The sequence below is a fragment of the Macrotis lagotis genome, chromosome 2, assembly GCF_037893015.1.
Source record: "Macrotis lagotis isolate mMagLag1 chromosome 2, bilby.v1.9.chrom.fasta, whole genome shotgun sequence".
Taxonomy (NCBI): domain Eukaryota; kingdom Metazoa; phylum Chordata; class Mammalia; order Peramelemorphia; family Peramelidae; genus Macrotis; species Macrotis lagotis.
In genome coordinates, this window is record NC_133659.1 from 256,461,765 (window position 1) to 256,473,796 (window position 12,032).

Genomic DNA, 12,032 nt, shown 5'->3' on the forward strand with positions numbered 1-12,032 from the left:
CACAGTTCCAACCAAGAGGAGCATTGCACTTGTGGCTGCAGATGAATAAGGTCTGTTCCTGGGAAAAGAATAGGGCACAGTCCAGAAGAGTACCTTTCTTTGGATCATACCACTTTCAAATCATTGAAAACTTATAGAACTCTAGAACTAGATCTGAAAACAGCAGCATGAAATACCTGAAGTTTGGGACCATGCCCTCTCCATCCTGAGAGTAGGGTCTAACTTTAACATAAAGTTAAAAGTCAAGAGATAGGAGCAAACAAGAAAAATAAAAGCTGACTATAAAAAAGTTACTATGTTGACAGGGAAGATCAAGACATAAACTTAGAAGACGATAATGATGTCAAAACAGTTACAAGAAAAGCCTGAAGTGCAATACAAATAATGATAGGGCAGATTTCAGAAAAATTTGGAAAGACTTATACACATTGAATCAAATGAGCAGAACCAGGATAATATTGCACATAGTGTTCCTTACATTGTATGATGATCAGTTATGAATGACTTAGCTCTTTTCAGCAGCACAATAATTTCAGACAATTTCAGACAAGTGGAAATGATCTCCACATAAAAATAAAGAATTGATGGACTCCATGCAGATTGGAGGATACTTTTTTCACTTATTTTTTTTTATTTTTTCCCTTTTGACCTGGCTTTTTAATAGCTAGAACTATTATGGAAATGTTTTATAAAATTGTATATCTATGACGTATATGAAATTTCCAAACATTTTTAAAAGAGGGAGGGGAAAGGAAGAAGGGAGAAAAATTTGGAATTCAAAATCTTGTAAAAGTGGGTATAAATTGGAAAAAAAAGAAAATAATATGAAAAAATTTTAAAACCCCAAAGAACAATGTGAATGGGCCCAAGTCAACAAGAATTCCTGGAAGAGCTCAAAAAGGACTTTAAAAATAAAATAAGAGATGTAGAAGGAACATTGGCAAAAGAAATGACAGTATTGGGGCAACGAGGTGGCACAGTAGATAGAGTACAGGCCCTGAAGTCAGGAGGATCTGACTTCAAATCTGGTCTCACTTAGCTGTGTGACCTTGGGCAAATCACTTAACCCCACTGCCCTGCCAAAAGAAAAAAAAGAAGAATGACAGGATTGCAAGAAAATTATGAAAAGAGAGTCAACATATTAGTAAGAGAGGTACCAAAAATAGTGAAGAAAATAATACCTTAATTAAGAAACAGAATTGCCAAATTAAAAAAAAGACAAAGAAATACACTGAAGAGTACTCCTTAAAAAACAGAACTGGAGGGGGGAGCCAAGATGGCAGCATGAAGGCAGCATTTCCCAGGAACTCCTTCCCCCCAAAACTCCAAAAGCCAACAAATTACTGCTCTACTCAAAATTTAGAGGGGCAGAACCCACAGAAAGACTGAGTGATACATTTTCCCAGTCCAAGATAACTTAGAAATTTCATGGGAAAGGTGTGTTTCACCAGGACCGGGGGTTGGAAAAAAGCTGAGGCCACAGGGCAGCCCAGCCCAACCCAGCCAAGAGATCACCTGCAATAGCTTGAAGGGGCAACAAGAGAACTCTGCTACACCAGAATAAGTGTGAAGTGAGGAGCACCTGCAGAATCTACAGTGAAAAATATGGAGAAAGCAGCCTGCAACCCCAGAGATGGTAAGGGGTGGGGGTCAGGGAAGACTGCATAAATTTCTCTGCTCTCTCAGCTATTTTCCTACACTCAGATCCAGGTTGCAGTTTGGGCTTCCATACTAAGTAGCCAAGCAGGACTCCTTACAGCTCCAGGGCAGCAGGAAGTGAGGTGGTCATCTATATATCAAAGCACAGGCAAGAGAGCATAAGACCTTGGAGGAATAAAGGTCCCAGTGGGGTGTTCCCCCCCCCAAAAAAAACCCCAAAACCTTGGAAGTGATGTCTTGGGCTGAGGAAATGAGTAAACAACAGGAAAAAAAAGAATCTGACCATAGAGAATTACTTTAGTCTCATGAAAGATCAAAACACATACTCAGATGATGACAAAATCGAAGCTTCCATATCCAAAACCTCCAAGAGAAATAGAAAATGGGCTCAGACTATGGATGAGCTCAAAAAAGATTTGAAAAGCAATTAAGGGAGATGGAAGAAAAATAGAGAGGAGAAATGAGAGCAATGCAGAAAAATCATGAAAACCAAATCAGCAGCTTGGTGAAAAAAATACAAAAAAAATACTGAAGAAAATAATATGTTAAAAACCAGTTTAGGCCTAATGGAAATGAGGAGACAAATGCCTTAAAAAGCAGAATTGGCCAGCTAGAAAAGGAGATTAAAAAAAGTTCTCTGAAGAAGATAACTCCTTCAAATGCAGAATTGGAACTAAAGGAAGCCTTATGACTTTGCAAGAAATCAGGAATAAATAAAATTCTTCCAAAAAAGGCTAAAAATTAGAAGAAAATGTGAAATAACTCATTGGAAAAACAACCGACCTCGAAAACAGATCCAGGAGAAATAATTTAAAAATTCTTGGACTACCTGAAAGTCACGACCAGGAAAAGAACCTAGACTTCAGTATTCAAGAAATAAGACAGCAGGGACGGCTAGGTGGCGCAATGGATAGAACACCAGTCCTGGAGTCAGATGTACCTGAGTTCAAATGCAGCCTCAAGACACTTATTATTATTACCTAGCTGTGTGGCCTTGGGCAAGTCACTTAACCCCACTTGCCTTGCAAAAACCTAAAAAAGAAAGAAAGAAAGAATACAGCAAAATTGCCCTGAGATCCTAGAAGCAGAGGATAAAATAGAGATTGAAGGAATTTACCGGTCACCTCCTGAAAGAGATCCCAAAAGAAAAACATACAGGAATATTATAGCCAAATCCCCAAACTCCCAAAACAAAGAGAAAATTCTAAAAACTGCCAGAAATAAGCAATTCAACTACCAGGGCTCCATAGTTAGGATTACACAGGATCTGGCAGCATCTACATTAAGGGCTTGTAGTGATTGGAATATGATATTCTGGAAGGCAAAAGATCTTGGTTTACAACTGAGAATCAACTACCCAGCAAAATTGAACATCCTCTTTCAGAGGAAAAGATGGACTTTCAGTGAAACAGGGGACTTTCAAACTTTCCTATTGAAACAACCAGAGCTGAATAGAAAGTTTGATCTCTAAGTACAGGACTCTGGTGAACCATAGAGGGGTGGAAGAGGACTAACTATGTGAAACTTAATGATATTGAACTGTTTGTATTCATGCTTGGGAAGAAGATATTCATAACTCATATGAACTTTCTCATTTATAAGAGCTGTTAGAATGAGCATATATAGACAGGACATAGGAAGGAGTGGAATATAATGGGATAATATAGTTATAAAGGAAAGTACTGGGAGGAAAGGAAAGGAGATGAAGAAGAAGCTAAGAAATTTCACATAAGAGTCAAGAAAAAGCTTTTTCAATGGAGTGGAAAGGGGGAAGGCAAGGGGGAATGAATGAGCCTTCATTCTTATCAGAAGTGTCTCAGAGAGGAAATAACATACACACTTAATGGGGTTAGGATATCTATCTTATCCTAGAGAAAAATAAGGAGAAAGGGACTGAATAAGGGGGGAAGGGGGGAGGGAAGGGGGGGAATAGGTGAGAGAAGAGAGGGAAGATTGAGGGAGAGGGTACTCAGATACAACACATTTTTGGACAGGGCCAGAATGAAAGGAGAGAGAGAGAGGGAGAATAGAATAAATGAGAGTGGGGAGGAATAGGGTAGAGGTACAGTTAGTAATAGCAACTGTCAGAAAAATCTTGAAGCAACTTCTCTGGTGGACTTATGATAAAGCAACTCACTCCAGTGACAGAGCCATTAGAATCTGAACACAGACTGAAGTACATTTATATATATATATATATATATATATATATATATATATATATATATATATATATATATACATATATATATATTCTTGATGTTTCTCATCTTCTTGGGGGGGGTTATGTTTACTCTTAAAACACATTCAATTTCGATCAGCGTATAACATGGGAACAATGTAAAGACTATCAGACTGCCTTCTTGGGGGGGAAGGGAAGGGAGGGTGGGGGAAAAATTGTAAAATTCAAAACCTTACAAGAAATGATAGGTAGATACTACTATTGTATATAATTGGAAAACAAATAAAATGTTAAATTACTGGGAGAAAAAAAACAGAACAGGCCAGATGGAAAAAGAGATACAAATTTTTGCTGAAGAATTAAAAATAAACAATGATTTCAGACAATAATTACTTTTCACAACATGTGAACTCTATAGTACCATAAATACCATGTAGCAAAATTTTTAAAGCTAAAAAATTTTTAAATCTGAATTTTATTTCACACTGTATCAAATAGCAATGTGAGGACATTGCTCTATACAGAATACTACCATAAACCTCTTTTCCTTAGCCACCCTCAGAAAATCAAAACTGTCCGAAGCCAAAACTGCCAAAAGACATCAAGATGGTAAGGTTTCAATATTACCTTTATAACCTAAATACCTTACACTTTATTTTGAGGGTATAATTGCCGCACAAAACTTGAAACAATGAAAATATAGATTGAATGTACAAGGAGCTCTTTACTATGGTAAAGCTCTTTACTCTTTACTCTTTACTATAGCTCTTTACTACAAAGACCAGTGAAGTGCCTAGAAGTTTACCAGCTGCACCAAAATTTGTGCATATCACATATCTCATTTTTACTCTATTGCATATAGCCTCAAATGTGCATTATTGCCAATGCAAAAAGGAAATGAGGTTACTAATAAAATCATATGAAGGCTTGAAGCTAAAGTTAAAAGTCACAAATGTTGAGAATTAACTGTATTTGTAAAACCACTTCATGCAGTATCTGATACATAGTGAGTGCTATATAAATGATTATTGCTTCCCCTTTCCTCTTCCCTTCAAATATATATGTAAACTTTTCTTACATATCTTTTATGAATTTATCATGCATCTTCTGTATTATTTTTACTTAGGCAAAGGCTATGTCTTATCTAAGCATTGTATCTACCCTCAGGGGCTTAGCATAGTCTTCTTAGAATGACAAGTGCAATATAAATGTTGATTAGAATCCGTTCTTCCAGATGGCAATCCTTCAAACCTTTGAAGTCATGTTCATCCAACATCTCTTTTCCAGCTTAAATATTTCCATTCCCTTTATCCATTCCTATTTATCAGACCTTTCACTATCCTGTTTATTCTCTTGGAATTAAAGAATTTAATAAAAACGTGGTGCCCAGGATGGCGACATGAAGGGATCAAGTCTTAGGAGTTCTCTGATAAAAACTCATAAACTAAGGACTCTAACTAAACTTTCTAGAGACAGAACCCACAAAGGGACCCAGTGAGGCAGTTCTCCTACTCAGGGTAACCTGGAAAAGAGCAGAAAGGCTCTGCTCTCCGGGGTGGGAGGGGTGGCCCGCCAGAGGGGTGGCCCACCAGAGCCAAAGAACTTCAGCCTCCCGGAGGCAGCCCCAGGGCTCTGGGAGCCAAGGCTCACAGCTGCGGGGGGAGTCTCCTGAGCTGCACCCCGGGGAGCACTGGCACAAAGTGGGGGAACAGTGGGGGACCTCTGCCAGAGGGAGCACATGGAGCCTAGCCCTCAGGGCACACAGCCAGCAGCTTGGTCTTTCCGCAGCCCAGATAGGGAAACAGAAGCAGGCAGAGCTGGTAAGCAGGAGCCCTCAGGGCATGAGCCCATTGAGCTGAGGGAGGGGAGTGAAAGAGAGAGAGAGAGAGACTGCGGAGCTCTGTCCTCTGCCCCTGGAACAGGACTCTGGGGCTCTGACCACATTCAGATCCTGATCCCAGTCTAGACTCCCCCATAGAACAACAGGGCCCCCCACCTCGGCCTGTGGAAGAGGCGGGCGCTTATGTTCATTCACAGACCAGGAGGGAGGACAGAACCTCACACACTGAGACCCCTGTGGGAATGTCCCAAAAGTTCAGGAAGCACCCCCCAGAAAAACAGGCTTAGGCTCGGAAAATGAACAAGCAAAAAAATAAGAGGAAGACCATTGAGAAATATTTTGCAAATGAGCCCAAGAAGGATCAAAATACTCAGTCTGAAGATGAGGAAGCACAAGCTCCTGCATCTAAAGACTCCAAGAAAAACAGAAATTGGGCCCAGGCTATGATAGAGCTCAAAAATGACTTTGAAAATCAAATGAGGGAGTTGGAAGAAAAACTGGGAAAAGAAAGGAGAGAGATGCAGGAAAAACATGAAAATGAAGTCAGCAGCTTAGTCAAGGAAATCCAAAAAAAATGCTGAAGAAAATAGCATGCTAAAAACCAGCTTAGGGCAAATGGATAAAACAGTTCAAAAAGTTATTGAGGAGAAGAATGCTTTAAAAAGCAAAATTGGCCAGATGGAAAAAGAGATAAGAAAACTCTCTGAGGAGAACAAATCCTTCAGACAAAGAATAGAATTCAGGGAGATTGATGAATTTACTAGAAATCAGGAATCAATACTTCAAAACCAAAAAAATGAAAAATTAGAAGAAAATGTGAAATATCTCATTGAAAAAACAACTGATATGGAAAACAGACTTAGGAAAGATAATTTGAAAATTATTGGAATACCTGAAAGTCATGATCAGGAAAAGAGCCTTGACATCATTTTCAAAGAATTACTACAGGGAAATTGCCCTGATATTCTAGAAGCAGAGGGCAAAATAGAAATGGAGAGAATCCACCAATCCCCCCTGAGAAAGAGATCCCAAAAAAACAACCCCTAGGAATATTATAGCCAAGTTCCAGAACTCCCAAGTCAAAGAGAAAATATTACAAGCAGCCAGAAGGACACAATTCAAATATCGTGGAGCTGCAGTCAGGCTCACACAGGACTTAGCAGCAACTACATTGGAAGCTCGTAGGGCTTGGAATATAATATACCGGAAGGCAAAAGAGCTTAGAATGCAGCCAAGAATGAACTACCCAGCAAGGCTGAATGTCCTCTTCCAGGGAAAAAGATGGACTTTCAATGAACCAGGGGAATTTCAGATGTTCCTTTTGGAATGGCCAGAGCTGAACAGAAGGTTTGATCTTCAGATACAGGACTCGGATGAAGCATGGAGATTGAAGGAGAAGGGGAAAATATGAGGGACTTGATGAACTGCATGTATTCCTGCATAGAAAAATGACACTGATAATACTCATATGAACCTCCTCAGTTAATAGAGCAGGTAGAGGGAGCTTTTATAGTTGAAGCACAGGAGAAAGCTGAATTTGAAGATAAAATATGGTGTAAAAATGGAGTCAATAGGAAAAAAGGGAAATGGAAAGGGAGAAAGAAAAAGGAGAGGGGGAATAGTCCAAGATATTTCACATAATAAGATTTTTTTTTATTACAATGAGCTATTGCAATGATATGGAAGGGGGGAGGCAAGGGGGAATGAGGGAAACTTTGCTCTCATCAGAGATGGCTAGGAGAGGAAACAGCAAATATACTCAATGGGGTATAGACATCTGGAGTAAGAAGGAGGGGGGAGCAGGGGGAAGGGGTGGGGATGTGAATAAAGGAGGAGAGGATGGACCATGGGGGGACAGTGTTCAGATATAACACATTTTCTTTTTTACTTCTTGCAAGGGGCTGGGATTGGATGGCCTGTCCAGGACCATAGGGCCAGGTGGGTTCTGGGCCTAAGGGGTGGCATGGGGGCTCAGAGCTTTTGGCCCCAGGATCAGGGATCTGTCTGCTGCACCACTCAGCGACCCTACAGCAGAGTCAGAGTGAAAGGAGAGAGAAAATATAGTATACGGTAGTGGAGAAATAAGAAAGGAGGGAGTGCGATCAGCAATGGAAAAATGGAAAAATATAGAAGTAACTTTTGTGATGGACTTATCATAAAGAATGTGATCCATTCACGACAGAGTTGATGGTGTTGGAACAAAGACTGAAGCACATTATTTGTTATTATTATTTGGGGGGAGGGTGCAGGGCAAGTGGGGCTGGGTGGCCTGCCTGGAGCCACATAGAAGAATGATCTTTGGGTGTCTGAGGCCGGATTTGGACCCAGTTGCTCCTGGCTCAAGGGCCAATGCTCTGTCTGCCACCCAGCCATTCCTACTATTATTACTATTTTATTTTATTTTGGGTCTTTTTTTTTCTTTCTTCTTTTTGGTTTTTGCAGGGCAGTGGGGATTGGGTGGCTTGCATGTCACATGGCTGGGTGATTATTGGGTTTACGAGGCTGGATATGGACTCGTGTGCTCGTGGCTCCAGGGCTGTTGCTTCGTCCATTGCGCCACCTGGCCATACCTACAATTATTACTATTATTTTTTTATTTTAATTTTTTTCTCTCCCCTTTACTTTTTCGCCCAAGCAAGTCTATCTATATTCATGGGGGAAGGGGTATTTTGTTTACTTGTAAACAAGTATATTTTATTAATGTAAAAAAAACATTTGTACAAAATGAGAATAAAAAAAAATTAAAAAAAAAAGAAATTAAAAAAGAAATGTGGTGCCCAAAACTGAGGTTCTACATATGATCTAGATATGATTAGCCTAGGACATTATACAGCATTCCTTCCTCATTCTAAACACTCCACTTCTACTATTATTAATTCATGTTAGAAATATGTATGAGTGGGGCAGCTGGGTGGCAGAGTGGATAGGGCATCGGATCTGGAGTCAGACAGACCTGAGTTCAAATCCAGCCTCACACACAATGATGACCTTGGGCAAGTCATTTAACTCCATTGCCTTACAAAAACTAAAAACAGAAAAAGAAATGTGTATTAGCTTGTTTAGAGACTGTGTCATTAATGAAATTCTAGTTATCCATTACCCCAAAATCTTCTTCCATAAACTGCTGATACAGCATGTTTTACCTCTTTTATACATTCACAGTTGATTTTTGTTTAACCGTAGGGCTAGACTTATATTTATTGTTATTAAATTTCATCTTAAAGACAACTAAAAAGAAGTAAAACCATATGTTGTAAAGTTATAATGACTAAGGTTGGCCCTATAGAAGAGTCAAGAAAATGTAATTCCTCTTTTTTTTTTTTTGTAGAGTTGGAAGACTATAGGTGTGGTATATTATTTATATGGCAGTCAGTGTGTTAGTTAGAATTACTGAAATGTTTTTATTCTTCTTTTAAAATCTTTGATACAAGTGATACAATTCCCATCAAATAGGGGAATAAAAAGAGATTATCCTGATAAATATGATTTGAAAGCAAAACATTCCAATAAAATAATTTTTAAAGGGAAAGAGTATTTTACAATTGCAACTTATTAAAATAGCGAGTTCCAATCCTGCCATTTAATGCCAGTTCATCAATAAAGACTTATTAAACCTCTACTACATTCTAGGCACTGTGCTAAGCATTGGAGACACAAATGTGAAAAAGAAAGTTCCACCCTCAAAAAGCTTACAATCTAATGGGGGAAAATAATACACAAAAGATACTGAAAAAGGATTGCGGGGGGTGGGGGGAAGAATCCTGCAGGAAGCCATAATGGAAAAGTCCAAAAGACTTTAATCAAATAGACAATAAAGATACAGCTGGCTGGAGTGCCCTCCTGCATAAAGGTTTTGGGACAAGTTGTCTTCTATTATCTAATCATAAAGTGTCTAATCAGGAGGATAAAGGTACTGATGAGGTATAAGTACCAAGGTTGATATAATTTTGCAGGATGATGAATTTCTTGATGATGAGGTTCCTAGCAATATGAAGAAGATATGCAAGGGAGTATAGCTGGGTGAGAAACTGTATTAACTTTCTTCACTATTTTGTGCCATTCACAGATTTTATAGTCAAGACTTGCATTAAAATATCTTCTTTTAAGTTTCAGATAAGAATATTTAATAGTATCCAGCCTCAGACACTTAATAATTACCTAGCTGTGTGACCTTGGGCTATTCACTTAACCCCATTGCCTAGCAAACAACAACAACAACAACAACAAGAATATTTAACAGTACAGAGTTGAATTCAGAGTCCTTTGGAATATCAAAGGAAAGTTCCTTCCAGGCTACCATCACTTCATTAATCAGCACTTTTTGGGTAGAGTTGTCCACTTTATGATTCCATTATCTCACATTTCGCCCTCTTCCACAAAGACAGAAATGAAATGTTTTGTCTCATTCGTTACTGAAATCTAAATTTATTATATTTATAGAATTTCCCTAATCTGCCATCTTATTTTTAAATGAATTTTGTTTCGATAAAGCAGACATAAAACTAAATCCCCCCCTAACAAAATATAATTTCCAAACAGTTGAGCAAAACAATACCAATGATTTCAGTTGATAGTACCTAAACCTTAAAGTTTATAATTTTGCTATTTTTCCCTCCAAAAAACCCAGTACTTTTACTTTAATAAGTTAGTCCCAGTATTTCATATTGCTTTTGAGTTTAATTTTGTTGCCATTTAAAGTCTTAATTTGTACCCAGTCAATATGACTGTGAAAGGTCACAGAAGAGCCCAAACTTTTCCACATGTACTCCAAAAAAAAAAACCAGTTAATAATAATATTCAAGAATACAAAAGATAAACTATAATAATCCATTGATCTTGTCCAAATTTTTATAAAAGGATAGCCCAAATGTCTGAGGGAGTCACCAGGAAAGCAATATGAGCAATTGAGATCCAAAGCATTGTAAAAGAAAATTCTCCCTCATTAGTACTGTTATCCCACAATTTCTTCAAATTTCCTAAATAAATTTTCTTTTCTAAGTTTCTCTGGAATCTTGCATTTATATTTCAAAATTCCTTTGCAGTTCTGGTCATTTCCCCAGAGATGTTTGAAAGTCTTCTATTCATTAAAGATTCATTTTTCATCCTGTAGCATAGTTTTCCAGGGTATATTATTCTTGACTGAAAGCCTGTATCATTTGCTTTCTGGGACATTAATCCAAAGATTTTCCTCTCATTTTTATCAGAAGCTGCTAGGTCTTATGTGATTCTGCCTTTTTTTTTTGATAGTTATACTCTTTCTTTCTGGATATTTGCAGGCATTGTAACTCCAAATTTTGACTTTGACATTCTTTTGACTTTTCTTTTGTAAATTCCTTTCAGAAAATTATCAACAGAAACTTTATCTTCTCTTTACCTTCAGTTTCTAATAGATCTGGGCAGTTTTCATTTATTATTTCTTGAAATATAATATCCAGGCTTGCTAAAATCATGGGGTTTTTTTTGAGGTGGGCAAAGATTCTTAAATTAAGTCAGTTGTGGGTTTTTAAAAATAGTAGATACCTTATATTTTATTCTTTTTTATCATTCTTTGGATTTTTTTCATTATTTCTTTTTTTTTATGGAGTCATTGTTTTCTTTTGGACCTAATCAAGTTTCCAGGGATTCTATTTATTGAGTAAGGCTTGCCACCTTTTCTTCTGTTACTTATCTTCCAATTTTTTTCCTCAAGAATTTTATTTCACTTTTTTACTTCAATTTTTATTTCTTCTATATATTGATGTAATTTTTTTTGGAAAATCTGTTTTTTCCTTTGAGTCTCTGCTTGAAATCATTAATAATTTTTTATACTGGCTAGTGTTTTATTTGATTTCCTCATAAATCCAGATTTATTTCCTCAACTGGACTTTGCTCCAGGGCCAGGCTTCACTCACTCCTCTGCTTTCTGTGGGGTTGTTGGTCCTGTATAATCTTACCTTGTATCCCTCTTGTATCCTTTATGTTCTTATTCTGAACACATGATGTACCTCCTCGTTGATACTGGGGTTTTGAACATTAGCTCTTCAAGGCCTTTTCTGATATGACTTTGGACAAATTGTAGAAACCTCAGATCTAGGCAATCCTGGTCTGAAGATGACCTCTGCAGCAGCTGTACAACCAACATTAACATGATGGAGGAAATCAGAGGTAAAACAAAGATATCTAATAATCACTGTGATTTTTGGATAGTTCTAAGAAATTGTATATGACATCCAAAAGAAATCAAAAGAATAAGCACACGTGCTTTTTGCAGATGATATTTTAGTTTACTAGAAAAGCCTAGGAATCCAACTAAAAACTAATTGAAATAATACCATCAGCAAAGTTAGAATATAAAAGCAAAGGATATATCAG